The sequence below is a fragment of the Elephas maximus genome, chromosome 15 (assembly GCF_024166365.1).
Source record: "Elephas maximus indicus isolate mEleMax1 chromosome 15, mEleMax1 primary haplotype, whole genome shotgun sequence".
Lineage (NCBI taxonomy): Eukaryota > Metazoa > Chordata > Mammalia > Proboscidea > Elephantidae > Elephas > Elephas maximus.
In genome coordinates, this window is record NC_064833.1 from 84,752,194 (window position 1) to 84,774,564 (window position 22,371).

The window sequence follows — 22,371 nt, forward strand, 5'->3', positions numbered from 1 at the left end:
CTAGCTCTATAATTTTTGTTTATAGCTTGATAGTAATAACATTTTCAGCTGTCTTTCATAATTCAAGTACAAAGAGCTGGAAGGCCCAATTTAAACATAGCTGCTTGTTATAAACCTAGAGAATGGAGTAAGCATTTAGTAAGAGCGTTCCATGGTTCAGTCATGTTGAAAGTCATTTAAGTCTGTGAGTAAAAGAAATCTAGTGTTTCCTGCAATAAAATGTCTTCTTGGCCTGAGTTTTAAAAGGGTACTATGGATTATGACCCCGGAAACATGGAATATAGCGATGTTATGGTAGAAATTCACATTCACCTTATCAACAAGTGTCTTCTGTTTTAACAGGATTTTAAAACCGATGTTAACAATTGGAGTTTTTTCTTCCTATTCTGCTACTGAGGCTTGTTGATGAATTTAGAAGGAATAAATACAAATATTCTTCGAGCAGGAGACGTGAAAGGAAATTTCTATTGCATTTTGCCCCTTTGGTTTCTGAAAGAGGGAATTATTGTTTCTCTCTCCCATGGTCATTACTAATGACAGATGTATATGGGCAGAGTTCACCCACATTATTGTCAGGAGGAGGGCAAGCACCAGAGTATTTATTACAGGAGGAGGAGGAACCAAGACACGTGATTTTGAAACAGAAGGCAAGAGCACATTTCAATTGCGTGTGCGTTTTTTTTTAATTGAAATATCATTCTCCAAGCTTACTCAATAGCATTTATTTCAAACCACTCTTATTGTAAATATGTCATTGCCACAGACGTTCCTTGTAGTGTTGATTTAAACACAGAACTGATGAGGCACTCGTTTGCATTTTATTTTTCCAGTAAACCTGTCTAATAACCAAATATATTTGAATGACGCTTAAAATATTCTTTAAATTGTTGGCAGAAGGACTGTTTGATGATTAAGGTCTTCTTGCCCCAGTGATATACAGACCTAAAGAGTATTTCAAATAAAGACGGCTAACATTTTAAGAGTGATTCGAAAATTAGCTTCAGTTAATGGAATAATAACCTGTAGGTTTTAAGATGAAGAATTTACGAAGTACGAAGTACGTTTCTGTAGCATCTCCTGGCCTCGCCCTTCCTCCCCCTCCCCCACTCCCTTCCTGCCCTTCCCCCCTTTCTGACTTCAGCCTGTGAGGAAGACTAGACTTGGAATTCCTCTCCTTGGTGAGTCTGTTCATTGTCCAAGGAGGTACAAAGGAAAGCCTGTACTTGGAGTCAGGTTTTCTCTGCCTACCCACCCCCACCCAAGCAACAATAGTCCAGAAATAACCTATTTAGTGGAAAGATCTGTGAATTCTTTAAAAAAAAATTAAAAATGGTGAAGAGACTGGAGTAAGGAGAAATGAAATTGGATAAATGTGAGCTTTATTTCTTCCCTAATTTCAGGATAAAGGAGGGAAAGAAGGAGGGACTTCACTTCCTCCGTTAATTTATAGAGAAGCTCACACAAATTCGTCAGTGTGGAGATACACAAGTGAAAATATATTAAAAGAAACTTTAAAAGCCATTTCCTCACCCACCTGACAAAAGTCATATGACTTCTCAGTTCTCTAGTCATGTGGGCTGACATTTTAGCTTCCTTTGCCCTTCAGGGCAAAGCACATCTCCTGTTCATTCTCCTGTCCCCTCAGCTATGAGCACTGTGCCCACACCCGGAAGGCATTTAGTACACATGCATTTAATGTGTGTGTGTGAAGGATAGAGATCTCAAGAACGTACGGAAATTAATTAAATAAGTGCAAGCCCATATATACATTTTAAGATAATTATAGCTGTGCAATCATACTCTTTGTAAGCAAATTCCAGTTTGGATGCTAAATACATTTCACAGTGAGACCGGATGTGAGGAAACCCCTCCACTCAAAGGCCTCGTTGGCAGGTTTGGCCCAAATGACCCACAACTGAAGCACCACCCTTTCAACTGCCCCATCTCTGTGGAAGATTTTCTTTAAAAGCAGACCTGTAGGTGTTAATGGTTCTCCTCTAATTAAAAATAATTAAAGAATATAGGCTTTCTCCAAATGAAAACCAAGCCAAACAAAATAGGAAATAAAATAGGAAATATTACAAAATAAAATTGAACCAATATCTAAGAACCACTTGTTATGGGTCTATCAAATTGGATTAACAAGAGTAAGACAAGATACGAAATGAACTAAAATGATGTTGCTGTTTCAAAAAGCTCTGCTCAGATGAAGCAAAATCACTGCTTTGGTTGACTGGCAAGCTTGAGATCAGAGAGCCAAATTAAAATAGATCTCTTTCATTATTATGATGATTCAAAGTTAAAATAGTCTTGTATTTCTCCCCTTTAAAGTATTTAACGATCCAATTTAAATGATGGAAAAATTATATATATGTATATATATATATATATACACACACACAATATACATATACATACCATATATATACATATATATATATATGGAAACCCTGGTGGTGTAGTGGTTAGGAACTACAGCTGCCAACCCGAAAGACTGGCAGTTCGAATCCACCAGGCGCTCCTCAGAACTCTATGGGGCTGTTCTACTCTATCCTATAGGGTCGCTATGAGTAGGAGTCGACTGGACAGCAATGTTTTTTTTTAATATATACACACACTATGTACCATATTATATGTGCCGTACATATCGTATATATATAATTCTGTGTACGTACGTGCCTACACACACACACATACACAGAATTTTTGGTCCAGGTAAAGGTAAAGCATTATGACAATCTTGGGAAGGCCACCGTGCAGTATTTGCTTTTTTTAAATAACTCTTATTGGCAGTTATCTATGGCTTTTTAAAGGATGATGGAGTTATCGGTTATTCCTTTGCCTCAAGTTTATCCACTTCCTCACCATTGCTTTGAATATGATGCCAGGGGAAGCTAGTGCTTCATCCTGCCTGACAAGTCACAGTTATTAGTGCTTTCCCAAGTTACATGATCGATACCTTCAGAGGTGTTTTATTCTACCTTTTTAGATGTCATATAAAGACGCTTTTTCAAGAGCTGCTCTTCAGAGGTACTGAATGATGCTCTGAGCCATCAAAATGTGAAACTTAGAGACACCATGGAGGCATCTAGTGCTGCTTTTCTTTCACTGTAGCTGAAATATTAAAACAAAAACCTAAGCAAATGAGCATGTATTGCTTAAGGACTTGCAAGAATCTTAGGCAGGAGCCAAACCTACTTTTTTTGCTTTCTTTCAATTCATTGGTGCCGTGATCTCAGATTAACTTGAAAATCCCCTTACGGCACTGGGTTTTCTGGGGTTTTGCAGAATCACATTCCTCCCATTTAAAACCTGCGTGCCCTGAAAGATACAGCACGTAGTTTATACAGCTGAACTCTGAGCAGTAGGGAGTGGCTGCGGGTCCAGGCTCTGCCAGGGGCAGGCGGACACAGAGGCAGCGCAAGCCACATGCGCGCTCCAGCACAGGGTTCCAGACCGTAGCCCGGGAGTCCCTGAGTGGCCCTGGACTTGGGTTAGAACACAAGTAGAATTAGTCTTCACGACTTTTCGTGCTGTTACCAATATTTTCCATAATTTAGCTGTTTGTGTGGATAATACTTTTTACACCACCTCCTTTTTTTTTTTTTCTTTTAATCCCCAGTGGATTTGTCTCCTCTCTGCCACAGTGCAGGCCTTCCTCAGTGCTATCAAGCCTGTCCCGGAAGCAGTCCCTTGCCATTTGTAGGCCGTGCAGTTTGAATTTGTTTTATCATGAGTTCAGGGGCAAAAATGATCGTTCCATACGTAGGGTTGCCAGACTTCAATTGTCTCTGTTCTTTATAGTCCAGTAAATAAATTTTCCTTTCTCAGTAGCACATTTCCACATCATAGCCCTTAGCAAACAAGCACGAATCAATAAATATTGAACTTCATTCAGTATTAACCATGTAAATAAAATGCCAATGGTTCGCGCTTTTAGACTGGGAAAGTCTTTCATCAAGGCTACTTGGAACGTTTCCACTCCCACCTGGAGGGAATCCGTAGAGGAGCAGACCTCTGCGCCAGCACAGTGACAAGTGTATGCCTGTGTGTGTCCTGTGTGTGTCCAAGAGTTCTCCAAGAGGGGCTTCAGAGCCCAGGGGTCAGAATGGTGAGTTGTACGTTCTTGGGCACCAAACACTGCTATGTCTGCTGGTCATGTCCATCTTAGAAGCGAAGGCACTCCTCCCTCAGAGACTAGATGATGAGAAAGAACTGAGAAGAGGCACGTTAATAACTTTATATGCATCCTCAAGAACAGGTAAAATATTTCTGTGCATGCTTGCAGGGCGAAGGTGGAAATGGGGGGCATGGGACATGGAAAGCTGTGTTATGAAATAGCGTGTTCATTGGCAGAACAAAGAGCCTTACTCCCCTGGGTAGAAACTTTAAACGTTTATAATTTTGGGCAAGTGATCATCTTCCACTGCAGTGGAAGTCCTCAGCCATGTCTTTCCCGCCCCGGAGCTGCCTTGGCCTGTCAGCAGGGAGCAGATGCTGTGTAACCAGGACAGTGCCAGGAACACAGAGAGGACAGGAGCTGTTTGACAGCTGCCAACCTAGACTCTCTCTTGACCAGTTTTCTTGGTAAAATGAGAAAATGGTACTGAAGCTTTGGGTTGTTGTGAGGATTATTGTATGAGATAATACATATGAAATTATTCTGAAAGTATTGCACAAATGATAATCTAGTATTGTTACTGACAGTGTCGTAATGGTCAGCGTCATCATTATTATCAGACTATGTTTTCTCTGAACTTAAGTATTATTGGCGAGACCACGTGTGATGTTGGAGCCCTGGTGGCGCAGTGATTAAGAGCTACAGCTGCTAACCAACAGGTCAGCAGTTTGAATCCACCAGCCGCTGCTTTGGAACCCTACGGGGCAGTTCTGCCCTGTCCGATAGGGTCACTATGAGTTGCAATCGACTCAAAGGCAATGGGTTTGTTTGTTTTTTTATGTGATACTATTCGAGAACACTGTAAGGCAAAATATAATTAAATGTGGGGCTGCCATTTTGGGTGCTAAAAAGATTTGGCCTATGACGCCTAATGGAATAGTATCTTCTCAGATAGAAATATTGTTTTCACTTAAAACATATATGGGAGACTTTTTTTTTTTTTTTTTAACACCAATTAACTACCCTAATAGCAAGCAGTTAAAAAAAAAAAAATAGCAAGCAGTTACCAGCATTAAAAATAGCCATTATATTAATCACACTGTATATTTTTACCCCTCTTAAGGAGTAGAGATTTACACGTAGGAAGAGGCCAGAAGCATATGCGTTTAGTTTAAAATGATACTGAAGTTGTCTGCTGTTATTATGAATTCTTTTTAGAACTAGTTATGTTTGATTTGAATCTAATCGCACTCATGTGGAAATTCACGCTCGGCATTATAGGCAAAGCCAGGGTTTTAGAAGCATCAGTCAGACAAAGCCCCTCATGCAATCTCTTCCTTGTCTGTCTGATGTTTCTCTATGGTGAGAGCTTACTGTCTCATTGGGTAGTTTATCTGAGTTTATGTTGCAGAATGACTGCTATTTTCACTTCTGCACAAGCTCTCCTAATCAACCCCTTGCAGTCTGACTTTCACTTCAACCTTCTTACCAATACGCTTTCTCGGAGATACCAATGGATTCTCCCAGCTAAATCATTTTATCTGTAGTGGGTACTCTTGTGAGTATTTGACAGTCGAGGTCCTTGGAAAATTCTTCTCACTTGGTGTACAACAAGTCCCTCTCTCGGCCTTCCTGAGCCCTTCAGCTCTCCTCTTTCTCCTCTCCCGTGGACTCTTGCTGACCCCTGACCAGCAGTACCAGCCGCTGTGGAGTTGATCCCAACTCATGGCGACCCCACGTGTGTCAGAGGAGAATGGTGCTTCATAGAGATTTTCCGATGGGTGATTTTTCAGAAGTAGATTGGCAGGCCTTTCTTCCCAGGCACCTCTGGGTGGACTTGAACCTCCAGCCTTTGGTTAGCCACCAAGCATGTTAACCTTTTGCACCATCCAGGGACTCTCTGACCCCAGAAGGATGGGTAGTCCCTTTGACTTGGCCCTTCCACTTCTGTCTTAATGTTTTTGCCGCTGTGACCGCAGTGGGCCCATCTGTTTTCAGGGTCTTAGCTACCACTCTGTGCTATTGACTGGGCTCCAGCTCCTGCTAGTCTTCTAGCTGTCCTTTCCTTCAGTTCTGCTTATTTGAAACAGGAAGACAGATCTTTCTGAGTCACAGTTTAATTTTGTCATTCCTCTAGCCGACAAGCTGCCGTTGCGTCCACTCCAATTCGTGATGACCCCTGTGTGCTGGAATGAGCTGTGCCCCCAGGGTTTTAAACGGCTGATTTTTCAAAGTGGATTGCCAGGACTCTCTCCTGAGACACCTCCGGATTGAGCTGAACCGCCAGCCTTTGGGTTAGTGGCCCGCTGGGTCAACCATGGCACCACCCAGGGACTCTTGCATTAAATCCTCCCGTGGCCGTCCACATGTGGGTTCTGGGCCGCTCGTCTGGCCTCGGTTCGTGATACTAACCCGCTGTCTCCAAAAACCTTGACTGGTGCTGCTTTCTGAGCACTGGATATTCTCTGCCTTCTCCATGCTGCTCTTTTACCTTGAATGTTCTCTGCTTCTTTTGAGGCACTGAGTCAAGGGCTACACCCTCCTACTAAGCTTTTCCAGTTCATCTTGATTTTTCTCTAATTTGAATATCTATAACTTTCCCAGCAGCCCGCTATATTTTAACACTTGATTTTACAGGATACACTTAACGTCCAACATCCAAAACCAAAAAACCAAACCTGTTGCCATCAAGTTGACTCTGACTCGTGGCGACCCTGTAAGACAGAGCAGAACTGCCCCGTAGGGTTTCCAAGGAATAACTGGTGAAATTGAACTGCAAACCTTTTGGTTAGCAGCCAAGCTCTTAACGACCGCGCCACCAAGGCTCTGTGAAATAGGATATTATGTGAAATGGGACGTTGTGTGATTTGGACGTTGTGCAGATTCTCTGACAGCAACTTTGAGATAGCAGAAGTGTTCCTTACCGAAGGTCAAGGAGGGCCTGGAGTTATGCTGGCTGCTCTCTGGACCTGGGTGGGTGTCTGCATCCCTGGGGCGGAGCCCAGGGACTAGGCCTTTAGGCTAGGCCTTGGGGCACGGGGAAAGGTGTTAGGCCCTTCGGAGCCCCAGACAGCCCTGCAGACCCAGTTCGCTGAGCACGACATCTAGGGGCGAGGCGCAAGTCCAGGGTAGGTTCCCCAAGCACGAGCTGGTCTGAGGTGCGAAGGTGGCAGCTCCCTCCTGGCTACGACTGGTTATGTCCACTCCATCCTGTTCTCTGATCGGGATTTCTGAACTTACAGACCACAGATGTATATGTGGTCAGACACTGGCTGAACGGATATCAGGCGGTGGTGCGTGACTGTGCTTCATTCTGTATTTCGTTGTGGTTTTATCATTGTGTGTGTGTGTGAATATATAATGTTTTAATGATCAGGATGGGCCCTTAGGGGCCAGACATTTTTCATTTAGCTGCATCTGGTTAGAGAGAGGTCCATTCAATACTTACTGCTTGAATGATAAGTTTTCTTACCCGGAAGGGCTTCACTCTTTACTGACTTGTTTTTCTCCATTCCGCATATATTCAGCATTTTGCTGAGAAATGCAAATTGACTTTTCCTGTCTAGGTGTTGCATTTCTAGTTAGCTAGCCATAGATTTCATAGGCGCCCATCACGTAGGCACTTGGACAGCGCTATTAGCAGAGAACACAAGTTCTTTGCCTCTCTTTACTTGAAGTTTAATAGATATTTGTTCAGAGCTTATACACCGTGTGTTTACAGATAGATTTGTCATTGGAGAAATTAAGAACTGAGAGGTTAAGCGACTTGCCCAAGGTTACTTACTCTTAAATGAGCCTTGAGAGTGCTCGTTGCCATGGATTGGAATGGAAAATTGACATTGTTATCTAGATAATCCAAGCTTTAAAAAAAAAAAAAAAAACACACTGGGATATATAAATTCAGGGACAATGGAAAAATGAAAGACTTTTATGAACTTTTAAAATTAGTGTTTTATCTTTGTATAGTAGTGTCTACAAGACACCCTGAATCCATGCTATTGAGATGAAGGGTCTTGAAGGAAGTACCCATAACAACACAGACATGTATTTTGGAATCCTTTGGAGGGCAGAGGGGCAAACTGAGCTTATTATGGCATATCGTTTCTAGATGGAATATTTAATATTGTTTAAGTCAGTTCTTCCAATCTGTCTAAGGGAAGACTTTTTATTCCCATTACATAATTTATAGGGACCCGAGCATTAAACCTTTTTTCTCCAGCAAGGGATTTGTGTTTAATTTTCTGGGATACTATCCAGTGATAATGTCTTGAAGACTTGAATTTTGTGATAGAAAAAATGAGATTAAAAAAATGTTCTACTATCCATGCTGGCCGTAAAATAAATTGCATTCTAAATACTTTACCTGTGATCCCCGCACCCCTGCCAACCTCAATAGCTGTTTGGGTTTCAAGCAATGTATTTGGCGTGGTTTTGTGCGATATAGTTTTGGATATTTGTTGGTGTTTTGACTTCTTTTTTGAGGTTTTCGCAGTCATTTCTATGGCACAACAAAGGGACAGTTAACAAAAAGCAAAGGTTATGACGGCTGTGGAATCTAACAACGTTCATATAATGCTGACCTGTGAGATGTTCTCAACCCCCTCTGGGATGATAGTGGAAGCCTAGTTAGAGGTGTGGAGCCCTGGTGGCACAGTGGTTAAGAGCTATGGCTGCTCACCAAAAGGTTGGCCGTTTGAATCCACCAGCCACTCCTTGGAAACCCGATGGGGCAGTTCTACTCTGTCCTATGGGGTCGCTATGAGTAGGAATTGACTCGGTGGCACACAACAACAACAGATAGAGGTTTGGATGTTCACAGGTAGGAGCTGTTATATGGGTTGGTTGTTAGTGTTTGAAGCCATAGTTCAGAAATCCATCCCCAGCTTATCATTGTATAGATGTGAAAGACCCATTAAAAAATGTGGGGAGAGGAGAGAAGAAGAGGAGGAATCTGGCCTTAATTTTCCATTCAGAAGAGAGCCAAAAGATGGGAGAATCATTTATTTTTAAAGGAATTTGTAAATAACTGCCCTGTCACATATTTTATGTAAATTAATTACTTTTAGCCAGTATTAAAAATACAAGTATTTGAGTTTAACATTAATTAAAAAAATGCCAACCAAAATACAAAAAATTTTTTTTTAAAACTTTAGTGAAAATTTGAGAAGAAAATGAAATTATTATCTGATGTGTTGCAAATGGAAACCCTGGTAGCATAATGGTTAAGTGCTACGGCTGGTAAACGAACCGTTCAGCAGTCGGAATCCACCAGGCGCTGCTTGGAAACTCTGTGGGGCAGTTCAGCTCCGTCCTGTGGTGTCGCTATGAATCGGAATCAACTCGACAGCAACCGGTTTATGTTGCAAATAATAAAATTCACTTTAACTTAAAAATATTATTAAATGTATGGCACTTGAAATCACTGTAATATAATAATGGAAGAATTATAACTACTGTGGTTGGTAAAAGAAGCCCTGGTGGCCCAGTAGTTAAGTGCTGGCCTGCTAATGAAAGGTCAGCGATTAGAACCCACCAGCCGTTCTGCAGGAGGAAGATGTGGCAGTCTGCTTCCGTAAAGATAACAGCTTTGGAAAACCTGTGGGGCAGTTCTACTCTGTCCTATAGGGTCCATAAGAGTCAGAATCTAAGGCCCTGGGGTATGATTGGTAAATGACATGCACGCTTACTTGTGTTTCCCAAAGTGGGACGCCATGGCTGGAAAAGATAGTCTCAGGGTCTACAAGGATTGCTGTAGTTTCAAAGTCTCTGTGATATGCAGCTCTATGACTGTGTCAGAGGAAGATATAAACAAGTTCCTCAGTTGCTTACTGTATAAATTACCGATTATTAGCATAATGTGGATCCCATTGCTATGGAGTTGGTTCTGACTCATAGTGACCCTATATGACAGAGTAGAACTCCCAGTAGGGTTTCCAAGACTGTAAATCTTTGGGAAAGCAGACTGCCATATCTTTCCCCTGAGAAGTGACTGGTGGGTTCAAACTGACTACCTTTCTTTAGCAACCAATCGCTTAACCATGGTGCCAAACCAAAACCAAAACTGAACCCAGTGCCGTCAAGTCGATTCCAACTCATAGCGACCCTATAGGACAGAGTAGAACTGCCCGGTAGAGTTTCCAAGGAGCGCCTGGCAGATTCGAACTGCCGACCTTTTGGTTAGCAGCTGTAGCACTTAACCCCTATGCCACCAGGGTTTCCTAACCATGGTGCCACCAGAGCTCAAATGTAGATAGTTTCCCTAAATTATATTAAATATTTTTTTAAAATGACCTTTACCTCGGGCAGTTTCCTCAGCTCTTCTTCTTGAATAGAAACCCTACCTGTGTCCTTTGGTTGTGATGATGGCTTTGGTCTGCTGTAATCCAGCAGTGGTAAGAACAGGAAAAGAAATTCAGTATTGTTTCTGCTTACAGGTAACAAATTTAGGGACATTATTTGAAAAATATCTTTTTTCTCTCTTTTTTTATTGGCTTTATCAGAATGCATTACTAATCAAGGAAGGGTACGATCTAAACTGTTTTTTTTTTTGTTGTTGCTGATGAGATGTGCAGAAGTATTACCTTCTTTCTGGTTAGCATGTTGATCTGTTGGTTTATGTAGTCACAATTAAGTACAAAATTTACTTGAACTACAACAGAGTTCAACTCAACATACATTTACCAAACACCAATCATGTATAATCCCTGGCGAGGCTGGAGGCAAGGGAGGGAGACTAAGGAAATCCAAGGAAGCCCTGGACTTGAGAGAACGTGAAAACTGACACCCTTGATGTAATTTTAACTTTTATACTTGTTTCTTTATAATGACTTTAAAAAAAATTTGTTTAAGTGAAAGTTTACAAATCAAGTCAGTCTCTCATACAGATATTTATATACACCTTGCTGTATATTCCTATATATATTCCTGGCTGCTCTCCCCCAATGAGACAGCGCACCCCTTCTCTCTACCCTGTCATTACTTTGTAACAATTTTGATCAGTTGTTAAAATATAAAAGTATTCTGCAGTACTCTGTCCCAATGGAAAACATGAAGACTTAAGACAATAGAATAGAAAATTTAGAACAATTTGGATTTTTTTTTTTTTTTTTTTTCGTATTCCTAGTTTATCCATTTGTCTTCTTTGGCCGTCTCTCTAAGTAGTTGGATCACAGGATGGCAGAGCCGATGATTTGGAGAACTCAGTGAGTGGAGATAGAGGAATACCCATGCATGTCCATGCCATAAACCCTCATAGCCTGCTGTGGCCAAAACTTACCTAGATGCAATTCACAAGTAATTGCTCGGGTCTCCATTTAATTTTGCCTTTCTGGGCTCAACCCTAATTCAACACCTTGGGACACTGTGACCAGAAAAACTATGCGGTAGTTCAGCTATCTCATAATTCTAAAGTTAATGTATTTCAATCTCTCTTTATACATTTAGTTTTAAGTGTGCCACTCCTTTTAATTAAAACAAGCATGTCATTTGAACTTGATAGTTGAGCAGTTAATTAAGAAAGGAGCATGTTCTTTTCTGAGGATTGACATCTAATGGGAAAAGGTGCCCTTGAGTAGAGAGCATTCCCTCTGAACCTTGACAGCTTGTTCACATCACATCCTGAGACTTAAACAGTTGGTTGATGCTTTGCAGCACATGAAGAGGACGATGAGAGTGTCAACACTAGGGTGACCTGAATTTGGGGATTCTGAAACTTCCCTCCTGGTCCGAAGCTCTTCCCCCTTCCTCATTTCGTCCCTCCTTTTAAATGGTATCTCAGTGAATTAGGTACTATACTTGCCTGACCTTTGATATCTCCCCATGTCTTTTCATGATTATTGTAGGAAGAGGAAGGTATTTCAGCCAGTTGCAGTTTATAATGTAGCTGATAATGATTTCCTTGTGTAAATGCCACCCCTATCTGCAAAACCAGTAACATTGCTCTCTTGAAAAATATTTCTAGCTTTATCTGTGATTGATATTCTTTGTCTTTGTCAGGGGACGATCATGTGATTGCATCAGCCCCGTCTCCCCGCTCCTCAGAGGTAACATCAAACTTTTACCCCTTTTCCAAACTGACTAGCCCGCTCACTTCATCATTTTTAGAAGATGACCTTAAAACATACTTCAGAGGAAAATATGAAACCAAACTCTAACCTGTTGCCATTGAGTCAGTTCCAACTCGTGGTGACTCCATGCGTTATAGAGTTGAACTGTTCCATAGGGTTTTCTTGGCTGTAATTTTGATGGATACAGATTGCTAAGCCTTCTTCAATGGTGCTGCTGCGTGGATTCGAATCACCAACCTTTAGGTTAGTAGTTGAGCACAAACTATGTATGCCACCCAGGGACCTATTTTTAGAGGGAAATAGAGACTAATAAATGAAAAAGTATCTCCTTTTAATCACAACATCTAAAAACTTGTCTGCACCCACGACTATCTTTTATTGACACTGAGTCTTAGTGGAGGAGGCGTCCTTCTCCCAGGTAAGACTGAGGCCTCACCCTGTGTTTTCTCTACCTTTTCCCTCATCCCACAATGACATTGCTCTCTCAACCATCTTCTATCTCTCTTGCCTTCTTCAATCTTGAGTCTACACCACATGCAAACATGGTTTTGTCTTTTCCATCTTGAAATACAAACGCTTGGATCCAAGTTGGTCTTTAAATTTCTCTCCTAACCTCTTTAAATTACAATCAAGATTATTGAAAGGTCAGCCTGTTCTTGTTACACACTAGGTCTTCATCTGTTTTGGCTTGTTGTTGCACTAGACTTTTCTTGTACCCTTATCGATCTTGAAGGGTCAACAAGTTGTCAAGTCCAGTGCCAACTTTCTTTTTTGAAATCTCTTCAGTACCTTACTCACTGCACAGTAGATCCTTTTTTTTTTTTTTTGTACCTTTCTGGCTGTTTCTTCCCAGGTTGTTCTTCTGTGGATTTCTCAGCTCAATAAGGCAATGCTTTTTAATTCACTGAAAATTGCTGTCTCTTTTGGAGATGTCACAGGTGGGAGTGTGCTAAGTTTGGGAATGGTGTGGTTAAGAGTCATTGTTGAGAATGCTGGAACTCCCCATACCTTGTCTTAGTACTTCCATCCAGGCAACAGTTAACCAACATGATCTTTTCCTAACAAATGGATTCAACCACTACCCATAAGCTGATGTCTCTAAAATTATATCTTCAATCCAAATTTCTTTCCTCGTCTTGCCAATTTGTTATTGTAGTTAGGTGTGCCATCGAGTCAGTTCCGGTTCGTAGCAACCTCATAGGGCAGAGTAGAACTGCCCCATAGAGTTTTTCAGACTGTAATCTTTGCGGAAGCAGACTGCCTGGAATTTTCTCCCGCAGAGCTGGTGGGTGGGTTTGAACTGACTGGTTTATCATTGTGGCACCAAAATTAAACCCATTGCTGTTGAGGCACTTCTGACTCTTAGCAACCCTATTGGACAGGGTAGAACTGCCCTGTAGGGTCTCCAAGGAGCACCTGGTGAATTTGAACTGCCAACCTCATTAAGTAGCCAAGCTCTTAACCACTGCATTACCAGGGCTCTAATTATCTATTAAAAAACCCAAACCCATAGCCATCTGACTCATAGCGACCCTATAGGACAGGGTAGAACTGCGCCTTAGGGTTTCCAAGGTGCAGCTGGTGGATTCGAACTGCTGACCTTTTGGTTAGCAGTGAAACTCTTAACCACTACACCACCACGGTTTCCCAGTTATCAATTAGGCATCTATAATTAAATATCTTTCATGTCGAAATCAAGAGTTTCAAACTTTACACCCCTCCCCCCAATCCTGGTTATTTCCTGCTGTAACTTCTAACTGCGATTGAGACATATTACATTTAATTTTATATCCCCGTAACCTATCATAGAGAATGCTTTTTCTTACTTGGTCATTGTTTGAGAAACATATCATAACTTTTTTCTGCTTTTTAAATTTATTATTTTCGCCCTTCAGAGTTAGTGAACATGTTTCAGTAAAATCAACGATAAAATGCAGGGGTCTTAGGGAAACCCGTCTGAATGCTAAATATGCAAAAATAAGGACTTATGCAAAGGCATGGCAAGCATAGTAATAATAACAAATATTATATAACCCTCACTCTGGAAAGTCTGGTGGCGTAGCAGTTAAGAGCTATGGCCGATAATCAAAAAGTGGACAGTTCGAATCTGCCAGGTGCTCCTTGGAAACCCTGTGGGGCAGTTCTACCTGATGCTTTAGGGTCTCTGTGAGTCAGAATCGGCTTGACCGCAGTAAGTTTTAACAGACTGAGGTAGGAATGGTTAAAAGAGCTTGACGTGTCGGAACTCATTGCACCCTTGTGCCTCTTTATAAGGCCTAATCTTCACACGTTAGATTTTCAAATCACATAGTTAGATTAATTATTTTTATTTCTAGTGTTTATATATGCAAAAGTTAATTGTTATTATACCTTTTCATGCCAGAGAGGAAAAGCAAATATGATTTTATATTTTTGGAAAAATAAGGAAAGAAATGTCATTTTCCATCAGAGAAAGATGTTTGAAAAACCTCTAGTATGTCAGATATGCAGATTCAATAAGTGAAATAAAGTCTTTATATTTTATTCTTGTGTCCATAACTCTGAGGATGGAGTTTTAAATAGGCTCTAAGGCCCTCTGTTTTTTTCATGAAAGGAGCCGGATCTTTGGAGCCACCTCCTCTTTCTTCCATTTTACTGAAACCTAAGCTTCAGTTTTCACAGTGCATTTGGGAGGAAGGAATGTATTTAGAAACCATAATGTGTTATGTTTGCTGTTACTGTAGTTTTAAATTCAAACATTAATCAAGATAGATCTTTAAGATAGTTATATATATATTTTTTTCACAAGTGGAGAGTTATCTAGGAAACTCTTTTTCTCTATGCCTAAATAAGTTTAGAAAATGATAGAATACCAAACCTCCCTTGTTCTAGATTTGCAGTGGGATTAAGAGGCATTAAGAGGTTCTGCTGGTGCAGTGGTTAAAATCTCTGCTGCTAACCACAAAGTGGACAGTTCAAATCCAATGGCTGCTCTTTGGAAACCCTATGGGGCAGTTCTACTCTGTCCTATAGGGTTGCTATGAGTCGGAACCAACTCGATGACACCTAACAACAACAACAAGAGGCTCTGCATGGAACCTTAGTGGCGCAGCAATTCAAGCAATGGACTACTAACGCAAAGGTCGTGGTTGGAAACCACCAGCTGCTTCTCCGGAGAAAGGTGTGGCAGTGTGCTTCCATCAGATTTACAGCCGTGGAAACCCTATGGGGGTCGGAAACCCTGTGGGGGTCGGAAACCCTATGGGGGTCGGAAACCCTACGGAAGTTGGAATCAACCCCACAGCAGTGGGTTGAGAGGCTCTGTGGGAAAGACACTTGGCTAACTTGGTTTAACTCAATGTTTCCCCAAGACCCTCCCTCTTCCCCTCAGTACTTCTTCACAGCTTCAGGCACATTCACGCTTTCGTCTTCTGTGGAGCACAGTTTGCATAATATTGACGTGTTCACCAGTTTGGGTCCAATCATATGTTAAATGCACTGCATTATTTTTATTAATATTATATTTTATTGTGTTTTAGTCCTAACGAGTTTTTGGTTATAGTGAGTTTGACGCTCAGGCTTGTAAATTGAGAGTAACTGAGAGTCAACAAGAAAATTAATTTGCAAATTAGACTAGCTGGGGCCTCTGAGTTCAAGTGACCTTTTTGTGGTTCAGTTCAATATTACCCAGAGCAGAAAAGGTAAAAATGTAACAGGTAGTTTACTGAAAGAGTCTTGGGGAAGTTTTGCAATGCAAAGAATTGGAGAATGAATTTAACTGGGCTTGGAGTCAGGGAAGCAATGCATAATTACTACAAACCAGGGGCTTTTTTGAAAATTACTTATTATCACAAATAGAATTTCAAGATTTAACTTGTATTTACTTTTTGATTTTTTTCTGCTGCAACTAGTGAAGATTGTAATAGTATCTGATACTGTTTCTATTAACTGCTCCAAAAAAAAAAAAAAAATGCAACTGCCGTGTGGTGGTTTCACACATTTGTACTTTACCTTGACCTAAGAATGGAGAAGGATGCTAATGAACGTTTACTGGTGTTGTTCTTACATACGTGTAACAAGCTTCCGGTTTGGGTAGGTTTTCGCCATACTTGTTCATGCATTATCCAGTATGTATTCATGTATGAAGCTATTGTAAACCCTCTTCTGAGTGGTAGAAACTTTATTCGGTACACTGTGCGGTATGATGTTTTTTACTTTTCACAGGCAGGGCATTCAGCAATATCCAAGAAGGAAGAGGGTGGGTCTGTTTTCTTTGGGTATACTTTCCCTTCTCATTTAAATGGCCCTCCTTCTTCCTGTGTACCTGCCAACACTGGAGTTAATCGTTTGTCTGGTTTGCCTATCTTTGATCCATTTGGAAGGCATTCAACATTCAGAATTAGGTTGGCTGCTTTTGTTTTTTTCCCCATAGAAAATTTTGCTCTCATTAAAACTGTTGTTAGTAAATTATAGAGACATTTTGTTGGCTGATTGGTTTTGTCAATATGTGTGACGTAATCTGGTTGAGTTTTTGGTTTTTTGGTACCACGTGAGCATTGGTTCTCGCGGGAGAAAGAGAGAACCAAGAGTGAAGGAAACGGAACCTGAGCGTGGAACAGGAGTTGTGATTTTGTTTCTACCATAATCCAAATAGATGATGCTGTGTTTTCTTTTTTGTTCCTTTATCCATGAAGATAAGATGTTTCGGCTCTCTGACAGAGCTGTGCAGTGGAAGCTGCTGAGTTCCAGAATTAGTCCTTCTACTAACTGTCTAAATGATTAGGAGTGAATCATCCAACTTTTCTGGGCCTCAGTTTCCTCATTTGTAAAAGGACAGAGTCGAATTAGGTTTGCTTTAATTGGATCTAATAATCCAGGATTCCAATATGCAAATAAAAATATAATCATATAAAATTGCACTATTACTTTCTCCAAAAAATCATTCATAATGAAACTTGCCATCTAGTTTGTAGTAACTGTAGATGGCAACAGAGGCTACTCGTGGCCTCTGAATCACTGACCACCACCAAACTAATGGGCAGTTGTAATCCAAATTAGTCACATTGATCCTAACAATTGCATTACTCCTCTGCCCATTTTAAGTTACAGTGATTATTTTTTGTTAGCTCTTTGGCTGCTAACCAAGAGGTCGGCAGTTCAAATCCGCCAGGAGCTCCTTGGAAACTCTATGGGGCAGTTCTACTCTGTCCTGTAGGGTCGCTATGAGTTGGAATCGACTTGACGGCAGTGGGGTTTTGGGTTGGGAGAGATAGGTTATTATTATTCTTTTTTTTAATTATGAAAATGTTATTTCAGTAAAAGTAATTTAATTGAGAATTTCTGCCAACAATTTTAAGTAAATACAGTGTCCTTTTACTGGTAGGCAAGGAGTTACTGCGTGCTGCCTCATTTCCTCACTGACGTGCTGGCGTGTTCGCGTGAACCTGAGCTTGTGGGAGTTTATTCTTAACCAAAGCAGTTCCTTTTTCACGTAAGAAGGTCACATGGGAATTGGACAGCCTCGGGGCGCTTTTTTGTTCACTTTTTAAAAGCCTCCTCAAGTAGGCCCCTTTTAGAAACCTAGAATCATATGTTTGGAAGATTGATTCAAATTAACATTAGAATGGTCCTTTTATTTAAAAAAAATTATGCAGACAATTTAATATATGCTAAATTGGCACAGGCTGAAATAAGAGAAGTCACATTCTTTATTCTACTTCTATGATGAAAAAACTGAAATCATAAGAAAAAAATGTAGAGTATGTGGAGGTATAATTTCTGACCCCAAAACACAGGAGGAAACGTACAGAAGGTACAAATTAATGCCTTTCATTTTCCTGTGACTTTATGTGCCCTAGGACGGTGTAAGCAGATCAGTAGCTCGTCTGTGTTTTGACAGTAGAGAAGCTTGTCCAGTTATTTATTTAAAAAAATTACAGGATTAAACGTTAGAGTTGTGTGTTTAAATCATCTTGTTGACAGAAATGCTGGCGCTGAAGTATCCTGTTAATACGTCTTTCTCTTTTTAAGTTCTAAAGCGATTTTTTCCAAAGTTATGACAATGAGAACGTTTTTAATTTTTTGGAAAGACTCTGCTATTAAATATGTAAAATTGCTGGAAGTGATTTTTTACATATGGTGGAAAACTAGAGGACTACAATTTCTACTCTGACTATGATTCAGAACTATGCAATAATCCAGATCCCTAAAGGTCTCCAAAGAATGACTCGAAAGCCGTGGTTTTCAGACGTGTGCATTATATATGCTAATAGCTCTGCAGTGAGAAAGGCCTATGTCCTGGTAATAGCGGAAACACTCATTTTTAGCATTTGAGACCACGGGGAACACAATAATTACAACAGGCGCTTGTATCTGTCTCCCTTCTCCCTTGGTTTTCACCCCCTTCTTCTAAGCACTTGAATAATCCCAGTGGAATTAATCAAAGGATTTAAGACCTAGGTCATTTCCAATGTCTTTTATTCTCTCTATAGTATATTTACTGCCCTGCTAGCATAGTAGTTAAGAGCTCGGCTGCTAACCAAAAGGTTGGCAGTTCAAATACACCAGCCACTGCTTGGAAACCTTATGGGGCAATTCTGCTCTGTCCAGTAGGGCCACTTTGAGTCCGAATTGACTCAATGGCAAGGGGTTTGGTGTTTTGGTTTTTTTTAATAGTACATTTGGAGCCCTGATGGCACATTGGTTAAAGTGCTTAGTTGCTAACCTAAAGATCAGTGATTCTAACCCGCTGGCCGCTCCAGGGAAGAAAGATGTGGCAGTCTGTTTCCATAAAGATTTATAGCCTTGGAAACCCTGTGAGGCAGTTCTCCTCTGTCCTATAGGATTGCCATGAGTTGGAATCACCTCCATGGCAGTGGGTTTTATAGTACTTTTAGCACATTGATCCTCCAGGAATGCATATCATAGCTCATACATATGTATCATATGTATAGCTGATATGTATATGATATATCACAGCAGAAGGAATAAAAGATGTTTTCCTTTACTTAAATATGCCTATAGACGTTTCCATTTGCGTGATTTACAATGATGATTTTCAGAAACACAAAACTGGAGTACTGTTTTCTTGTGGAGATTAAGTGTAAAGCTATGCTCTCAGTAAAAATCTGTTTCCTGGTCAAGTAATTCCACCATTAGCTAGAAAAGTCTGGTCAACATTCAGTTTTATGAAAAAATTTTGGAAAAAATCTGTAAATTGTATTTCTAAGTAAGGAACATAAAGATAAGCAATTACTGGCAATTAACCTAAGTTGTTTAAAATGTTTACTTGTATATACTCAGTTAACAAGCAAACCCTCTTTGTCTTAGCCCACATCCTGTATACAATATCGGTAGTTACAATGTCAGATTGAAATCTTCACATACTTAATCCTTAATTTTTAAACAGTTCTGTTGCAGAATGTGTAGGTTCTCAGTAACTGTTGTTCTGTGCTGTCGAGCTGATTCCAACTCATAATGACCCTATAGCCTTGTCATTAATATCAGCTACAAAAAAAGAAAAGACGCATTTTAAGGCCAAAAAAAGATGCTTTTTTCTAAAGAACTTCACAAGCTTAATTTAACAAAAAACATAGGAAAATGTAATAATATAGAATGAATTCAGAAGCTTTTTTCTTTACTATGCAAGATTCATATGGTTCTATTTCCTTGATAAAGACATTAAGTTAGATTGTTTTGAGAAGTTAACCCATATTTCCAGGGGAAAGAAAAACTTGATTTATCACCATAAATTTTAAGCTTAGTGATAGATTCAGTTGTTTTTCCTTGTCTTCTATAATTTTATTTCTCTCTTTCCCTCTCTCTCTCTCTCTCACACACACAATACTTTCCTCATGCTGATAATCATCAATAGGTCTTACAGTTGTTGAGGAAACAAGGTATACAGGTGGCCTGACGTGACTTGTAAGAACTAAAGGTTTGAGGAAATTGATGACTTGCCTCAGCCTCTGTCACTGGGGAGCAGTTATTGAATCTTTTTTTTAAGTGGGAAAGATGAGGGGTCTGCAGTAACCCTTGGAGCTTTCCACTTAGAGGAGGTGGTACTCCTCCTGCAGGTCAAGCACACTCACAGAAGGGCTTTAAGCAGAAACTGCCTGCTCCCATGCCCCCTCAGACCCAATCATGTTGAATTATCCAGCTACAATGTCCATATTTATAAAACTGTTATGCTTTCTTGAGTCATCCTCTCTCAGGCGCCACCGCCCATCCCCACCTTGTGTGTATTTTTGCTCTAAAAGGAGATTTATTTAGATACGTTCTTCCCCTTGTCTACTAGCAGGATTGTATTCCTTCTTTCAGTCTAGTTTAAGGACTTATTCTCTTGAAGGCTTCCTCAACCTTCAGGTGGCTAGGTATCTCCATTTCAACTCCTACCATCCTCCTCCACCCCAAGCCTCCATTATATCACACTGTTTTGTAATTCTTCAATTTGTAAGTCTCATCTTCTTGACCTTGAATTATGAAGACAGGACATCTTCGTCCTATTCATTTCAAAGTTCCCCAGGTCTTCTAACGATATGCTTGGTGAGCGGTAAGTACCTAAGGGATATTTATGGAAGCCCAAAGGAAGGATGTGGGGTGGTATCAGATCTTAGAAAAGACAAAGAGAGACAGAGATAGGAGGAAGGAGAGGCACATTGTGACAAGGGTGGGGGTAATTTGTATCTCCTCACTGCTTTCCACCTGACTTTTAGGTTGGGTTTGAGCACCTTTGGTTCTGTTACAGAAGTACCATGCAGCTGCTACAGCAGCCTTTTCTGGGGTTGAAGACACCTGGAGATCTCAAAATGCTTTACTGAAGGCCTCTTCTAGATGTTTCTGGATTAGGAAAAGTAAATAGTCCTCAAAAAAGTTGTGAATTTGTAAATTCCAAATAAAGAGAACAAGTTGACTGAGTCTTGAGAAGGGCCAAGAAGGAGACTCCAGAGGAATGAGAGTGACCTTGCTCTGCACTTTGCGCCGTGCCCCCGGCACAGGCAATGGGCAGGAATCCCGTTCTCTCGAGCTCAGCCTTCATTTTCCATGGTGCTGTCTGAGAGGATGGGAATTCCAGACTCTGTAGATTTTTTGTAATCCAGGTTGCTTTATGTAGGAGAGTGTCAAATGGTGGAATAACCAAAAGTAAAGAAACAGGCTTTCTTTAAGGAGTTACCGACCTCCTATCTAGATCACTTGGCTGTCAACTATGAAACTGGCAAAGAATCTTAAAGGCTAGTGGGGTTTGGCTGGTAGTGAGGGCTTAATGGAAGGAGCCCTGGTGGTGCAGTGATTAAGTGCTGGGCTACTTACCAATAGGTCGATGGTTCAAACCCACCAGCGGCTCCATGGGAGAAAGATATGGCAGTCTGTTTCCCTAAAGACTGACCGCCTTGGAAACCCTGTGGGGCAGTTCTGCTCTGTTCTATGGGGTTGCTATAGGGTTTCTACGAGTCAGAATTGATTAGGCAGCAGTGGGTTTTTTGAGGGCTTATGGGTAGAGAGGAAAGGGGATTTTTACCAAATAAACATTTACAAATTTTATTTAAAAATTGTGGTATAGGAAATTACAGAGGAGGAGACCATAAGGAGAGGAAATGCCAGGTGATTACTAAACCTTTACTGCACATTATGTTTTAGAGACAGGCCGTATGTCTGTTCACAGGGGTGGAACTGGCTTATGGTATTGCTTTTCATGGAATGTTTTTATCAGGTGCCTTTGATCCAAGCAATCAGTACCAATTGCTTTCGCATTGATTCTTTAGAAACTCAAACGTTGTCATTCGTACCTCAATCCAGTCATTTAATAACATGTTTTTATGTATATATATACTCATGGTCAAACACAGATATGGTTTGTACTTTTGAAAAATATATATTTACATTTTCTATTTTGCATTGTTTACAATTTAGCATTTTTACCATGCAGTCTCTTGGTAATCTCCTGTAATCCTTGCTGACTCATTTCTCAGTGAAGAGAAGGGATGGAGCTCTACGGTAGATTTTGAGTACAGGGATTAACAAAAGGAAGGCACATTCAGCATGAAAAATTCTATTGCATTTTCCAGTGAGTTTTTACCCAACAGTAGAGTTCTCTCCGGCTTGCCTTGGTTGGTTATGAATGGCTTTAATTTCTCATCCTTTATACAGAATGAGAACGGGCCGAAACCACGAGTGTGATTTGCTTTTATGGAGAATCTGTCAGCACTG

At 40.6% G+C, this 22,371-nt stretch overlaps 1 protein-coding gene across 2 annotated transcripts in view; it reads left to right on the forward strand.

Moving 5' to 3' along the window:
- TOX (thymocyte selection associated high mobility group box) overlaps positions 1-22,371 on the forward strand; it is a 364,544-nt gene that overhangs the window by 39,761 nt on the left and 302,412 nt on the right. The window contains exon 1 of one of the 2 annotated variants that reach the window (XM_049854469.1): positions 14,976-20,716. The exons of the other annotated variant lie outside the window; for it this stretch is intronic. The gene's annotated coding sequence lies outside the window, so the exon portion shown is untranslated. Of the gene's footprint in view, positions 1-14,975; positions 20,717-22,371 lie in introns of those variants that run through there. 2 annotated transcript variants of the gene reach the window in all.